Below are 6913 nucleotides of genomic sequence, written 5' to 3'. Positions count from 1 at the left end.
CTGTTAATAGAGTACTTTATTTCCCCCTGTGTCTCCTTCTGTGAGTAAATTGGAATTGTGTAGTTTCTATTGAGCAATCTGAAAGTTCTTATAGCTTCCGTGGAAGTCTATAATGTATTAATTGCAATGAAAAAAGGGAGTAATAACAGTCTAACATTGGCCTCCTCTTTATGGGTTAACTCAATCTATATATATGGGATGTATTTGTATTTTTTGTGTGCAGTTCAAGTGTTTGTCAAAAAGCCTGCATGTGCTCTCTGAAACTGAGTTGGAACTGAAATAGGAGCAAAGTTTTTCCATAATTTAGTATGGGATTTAAAATATAATTGAGAAGCAGGAAGTTAAATAGGTCAGGAAAAGGAATAAAATTCATATTCTTACATCTCGGCTTTAACGGTATTGTCACACTTCGTTGCGTGATCAATTCCATCAATTGTGACTTGATCTGGCATTGCCAATGTGATTGTTGACTAATTTAATTTAATTAACTATCTTCGGATAAAAGTTATTATGGCCATTTCAATCTGTAGTGAGATCGTTGTCCTTGGCCTGTTACATATCAATGAAAACCTTCATGATCGAAAGAGAAGTACAAATTTGTTCAACAGCTCCCAAGTATGAATTGGACAGATTTAACCATGAGGGGTAGTTCAGTTATCAGGTCTTGGGTTTGCTCTCCAATGGTTACCAGTTCTAGTCCCCTCAAGGCCACTGAGGTGAATATCCAACTGTAAACTTCAACGCCACGTGGGATTAGTCGAGGTGCGCGTAAACTGGCCCGAACAACCGCGATCATAAAAAAATTGAATTGGACCAATTTAAAAACTGTTATTAAAACCACCCAATACTAAACTAATCATAAATGCCCAAAATCGGTACTTCCAAGCAGGCCCTAAACCTTTTTGGATTATCTCAATTAAAGACTAGTCTATATGATGTACTTAGGAGGGATTGACTGGTGTAGCATTCCCAGTCAATTAAGTGTAGTCTGGATGATATTTGGCTAATCGCATTTTAAAACTACTTACTTAGATAATAATAAGTGTTACCAAATATTTATAAAAAAAAATTTTTGGCTAAAAAACTAACACAACCTGATAAACTCCTTGCCGTCATGGATCCAACACCATTTTATACTTGCTGAAAACTACAAACCAATATTACTTGATATTATATTTGTTGTGTATATATCATTTCTATGCATAGATGCTAATCAGAAATCTTCATTTGTGTCCATCCATATACAAAATTGCCAATTTTGATAGTGAACTGTCAAATAAACAAATAAAAATGTAGCATCAATTTTAGCAGGGACCATATATAAATAAGTATTCTTTTAATTATTCTGCCAGTGCCAGCATTGGAACTAGGAAACGTTATCATCTCGTGAAGTTCTTATTACTAGTCAAGACATGTCTCGTACGCGATGGATTCATTTTTTCATTAAAGATGTGACATGTACGTAGTCTTTACAAACTGTGAGACTGTGTTTAACAATTCTCTGATATAAAACAGTTAACCCTTTTATCTGTTCAATTGATCTCTCAATGGAAACCATATTCTACTTCATCATCTTCCCTTTCCTCTATTTTCTCACAAATCATTTTCTCAAAAAGTTACAAAATTATCCACCAGGTCCTCTTCTCTCCTTACCAGTAATAGGCCATTTGTATATCTTCAAGAAACCACTCCATAGAACCTTGGCCAAGATTTCAAACAAGTATGGTCCAATCCTCTTCCTTCAATTCGGTTCTCGCCCCGTCCTCCTCATATCCTCTCCCTCTGCTGCAGAGGAATGCCTCACCAAAAACGACATCATATTCGCTAACCGTCCTAGATTGCTTGCTGGAAAGCACCTCGGTTACAACTACACCACCCTTGTTTGGGCCTCGTATGGTGATCATTGGCGCAACCTAAGACGGATAGCTTCCCTTGAAATTTTGTCTACATATCGGATCCAAATGTTTTCTGATATACGTAGAAGTGAGGTTCATTTACTGGTAAAAAGACTCATCAGAGGTACCCAAGGGGCAGAATATCAGACGGTGGATATGAAATCGACATTCTTTGTGATGTTACTGAATATCATGATGAGAATGATTGCTGGAAAGCGATATTACAATGATGATGATGATCGTGATGATTCTGGGAATTTGGAAGAAGCAATAAAGTTTAAGGAGATTGTGACTGAGACTTTTCAATTGAGTGTGCAACAAATATTGGAGATTTCATTCCACTTTTGAGGTGGATAGGAATGGATAAAATTGAAAATAGGTTGAAGATATTGAAGGAGAAGAGAGACAGATTCATGCAAGACTTAATTGATGAACACAGAAGGAGTACAACAACTTATAAGCAGAAGGAGAAGACTCTGATTGATATTCTCTTGTCCCTCCAAGAGACTGAACCTGAATGTTATAACGATGAAATTATCAGAGGCATGATGCAGGTAAATTTTTGGGAATCGTAACCTTGTTTATCACTCACTATAGTCTGGAGAAAGTTTGCGTAGAGGTGTAAACTGAGTTGAGATGTCCCTGTTCTGGATAGCTCCTTGCCAAGCACATGGCATGGCCTCGCTCAGACAAGGCAACTCATTTTACCCCTCTTAAGTGTGGCCTCTGATTCTCTCAGCATTATCTTCTGCTAAGTCCTAACATGATGTTTCTTGTATTTCTTCGCAAACAGAAATGAAAAATTGACATGAATCATTTGTTTTCCTTGTATTATTTCTAAAATAATCAAGAATGCTGAGAAAATGTGACAGTCATATGCCTACTTATTTATTGAAACTAATTACATCAGCATCTTAGTTTGATAGTGACAGAACATTTCTATAATAGATTATCAATTTGGGTAAGTAATAAAATTGCTAAAAGATTTGTTTATATGTAGGTGATGTTATCTGCTGGGACAGACACTTCAGTATCAACAATGGAATGGGCATTGTCACTTCGTCTGAACAACCCTGAGGCACTAATGAAGGCTCAAAATGAAATCGACAATTACATAGGAAATTCAAGGCTAATCGAGGATTCTGACCTCCCTCGACTTCCTTATCTCCACGGAATTATCAATGAGACACTACGTATGTACCCCGTGGACCCCTTGATCCCCCCACACGAGTCATCCGAGGAGTGCACAGTAGGGGGATTTAGAGTCCCTCGAGGTACAATGCTGCTAGTGAACTTATGGGCTATACAAAATGATCCTAACTTGTGGGAGGAGCCAAGAAAATTTAAACCCGAAAGGTTTCTTAATTTATCCGGCCAACGTGATGGATTCGTGCTGATGCCATTCGGGTATGGAAGGAGGGGGTGTCCCGGTGAGAATTTGGCAATGCACGTCGTTGGCCTAGTGGTGGGGTCGTTGATTCAGTGCTTTGAGTGGGCTAGAGAGGGTGATGAGTTGGTGGATATGAGTGAAGGTCCGGGGCTTACAATGCCCAAGGCTAAGCCACTCTTGGCCAAATGTAGGCCACGCCAAGGAATGCTGAAATTGCTCTCTCAAATTTGATCTATTATATTGTGTGACAATAGTCTTTTCTTTAAGTTCGTCGAAATGCCTTCTAGCATACAAAAAGGGGTTTGATTATTAGCGTGTTTGTAGGCGTGGCCCACATTAAATACATATTTTGCACATTTTCTTTTCCCATTGTGAGATACGGTTTAACATCTAACCACTACAAGAGCTCAAATGAACCAAATATTCTTGTAATAAAATTTTAGTCATCCTTGAGCATCTACAAGTTAGATTACACTCCTGATACAAGAGATCAAGCCAAGAATGTTCGATACTAATGCTTTTGATTTATTCAAATTTCTATCGCCCTCACAGATTTACAATTTGTTCGCCACAGTGCACACAAACTCATTCTCACTTACACTAAGTAAAGATCAATCTTTTCATAAGAGAGACAACAATTAACCCTCCATCCAATGCCCACCATTTAACCACGTGTAAGGCATAGATCATTTCACTTACGTGAGACAGAAATCACGTTTTAAGAAAACACGAATTTAAAGTCAAATGTCAACAAAGATCATACAATTGTCGAGGTGATTATGTTCTTAGTAATAGAAAAATAGAAGGTGTCGAACAGTTGAATTATTTTCTGCATTTAGCCAAAAGAGCCGTCCGAAGTGTGCAAATGATGTGTGATGCCATCTCAAAGAGAAAGGGAACCAAAATGGAATAGATAAAGACAAATATATACGTTGCTTAATTGGATTAGTCACTACGTACATACAATGATTAAATTTTAATTTCATTTTATGTATTAAATATTAATATTATTTAATATACCCTACCAAAAATCAATCCAAGCTTAAGAAAGAGACAAAGATGTCTTTATTTGATTGATGATGGCATGGTTTAACTTAGGATAGTCTTTACTTTACAATTCTTCATTGTTTATGAATGAGTACAGTAACTAAAATTGAGTGGCCTAATGTATCTGTTGTTGGGAATTTACTTCACATGCGTAGCAGAAAATAAAAACAAATTTCAATTCCTACCAATAATCGTCTTTGTGTTTAGATAAAAATTGTGATAAAAGTCATATATTTTTCTAACTCTGCAAACCTCTTTGCTTTTTCTTTGTTCCAACGATCTTGATTCACCATCCACAACTATCCAGCCTCCAACAGTGATCCACACAGAGAATAAGATTGTAGGATTGGGGTTTTCTTTCCTGTACTAACAAGAATAAATTCTCTTCAAATTTTAAAAACTCTAGTCATATTTATATAAACTCGAACTGGCTTGGTTTGACCCGATCCAATATTTAATTAACTCATTTAATTAAATTCGGTCCGTGAATTAATTAATTCAATCATATAAATAATCAACTCAATTAATTAATTTATCAAACGATTGTTAAATTAATTAATTGACAAATTACAATCTTCCAATTATCATTTGTGTACAATCAATCAAGTCTCGATCACGATATCTAATGACGTGAAATATTATTTTGATCTAGTCAAAATTGATAAATTAAAATGTCCTTTTAATTTATCACCAATTCACACTTACCGTCTCAAATTGATATCTAACAATGTGTCAAGGCAATAAATACATGAGACGAGAAATATCACGTGGTATGACAAAACCAAACTCGTTTGTTTACCATGAAACTATAATCCCTTCGTCAATATGATCCAATCAATTACGAGATATGAAAGTGTGTCAATTTCGATTATCGATAATATCTTTTACTCCACTATTAAGTCAATATAAGTCGAAAACTCCTTTTCGACTTCTAATTACACATTGACCAAGGATTTCGTTATCGACTTAATTGAATGAAATGCAGATTATAATATCTTACTATTTAAGAGTGACGAATCATTTATTGGTCATTCACAACCTTCATACGATTCTTGACATACCCGAACAATGTCGTATTAGCGGCTCTTGGCAAAGCAACATCCAACACCGTCAAAGCATGACTGTCCTTATATAAAATACTATGATAACTTTAAATCAAAGGACCAATCCCACTACCGAACGTTAGAGATTAACCACTGATACTCAGATAGTTATCCATGTGGAATCTCTAGGCGGATCTCCAACGTTTTGTTCTACAGCAAAACATCAACGTGTTCGTTCAAGTGTCACCACACTTTAACTTGTGAGATCAGCTACTTACTTCACAAGTAAGAAATGTCAGACGTGATAGTCTATCTGTAATAACGATATCCGTATCTTGTTAATATTTATGACCATGAATGATTTAAGATTCAATTTGTATCTCACAATCACAACTCCTTGTGATTAACAAATTACGAAGATTTGAATCTACGGACTCTATTATTTAATTTAATTGTCTATTAATTAAATAATATATCTATCATTAAATCGCATTAATTATATATCAAAAGTATTTTTTTCTACGATTGATTGAACTTAGGGCATAACACTTACATCTGTTAATAATGTAGTTCATAGAACAAGTTGAACTTGAGGTGGCTTGTTGAGATATTAATTTGAGCGATGTGATTAGCTTGAACTTGAACTTGAACTTGAACTTGAGCTTGAGCTGTATTTGGTTTGATTTGAACTCGAGTTTGGAGCTTTTTAATTTTATCTGATTTCTAATTTTTTTTCAAAGAAAATGATTATATTATAAATAATTTGAAAATTTTCAGATGAGGTTTTTAAACTTTTTTTCTAGACATTTGAAACTTTCAAATTTTATATTGATATAGCACCTAGGAGCCTAATGAATAGTTGCTTTATCATATCTGTAAAGCTCTTTGTATAGAAAATCATTTCATATAATTCAACTGGACAACTCACATGGGAGGGTCCCATGTGGTGATAAAAAATTGTCAAATAAATCATCCAACCCCCTGTTGTGAGAGTTTTTAAACAATTCTATGAAATAGGTTTTTGTACAACAAGCTTGGTTCTTATCATATTGTCATAGAAAATTCATGCGACTCCATTTTTAATTTAAATGAAAATTTAAGGGAAGATAAGAAAGAGCCAAAAAAAAAATGTGAAAGTAAAAAAATAATAGCAAAGATCTATGTTGGTCCTATGATTTTCGAGACCTCATGCGAACTTCATTAGTTAGACCCCACTAAAATTTTAGTATGCATACAAAACCTATAAATGTATTATGGAACCAATTGTTCAGAGCCGACAATCTTTCAAACAATCTATGAGAAAAGATAGGCGACTGTCTTTAAGCTGTACTTCCATGAATACCACATAAATGACAACAATATTTAAGCCACTCTACAAGGAAACTCTTCAAAATAAAGCAACTCCATGGAATCATGAAACCTTTTGCATTTCGGACATGATAAGTGCGTTTTACGCACTTATTTTGATTACAAAATATGAATAATTGTTGATAAATATATTGAAGTATGGCTTAGTTCTATGTAAATTATATTTTGTA

At 34.9% G+C, this 6913-nt stretch overlaps 1 pseudogene; it reads left to right on the top strand.

Moving 5' to 3' along the window:
* On the top strand, window positions 1-3649 carry LOC111392134 (annotated as a pseudogene).
* The last annotated feature ends 3264 nt before the right edge of the window (window positions 3650-6913 follow it).

The sequence above is a fragment of the Olea europaea genome, unplaced genomic scaffold (assembly GCF_002742605.1).
Source record: "Olea europaea var. sylvestris unplaced genomic scaffold, O_europaea_v1 scaffold889, whole genome shotgun sequence".
NCBI classification, from domain to species: domain Eukaryota; kingdom Viridiplantae; phylum Streptophyta; class Magnoliopsida; order Lamiales; family Oleaceae; genus Olea; species Olea europaea.
This window is presented reverse-complemented; position numbering and strand designations above follow the sequence as displayed.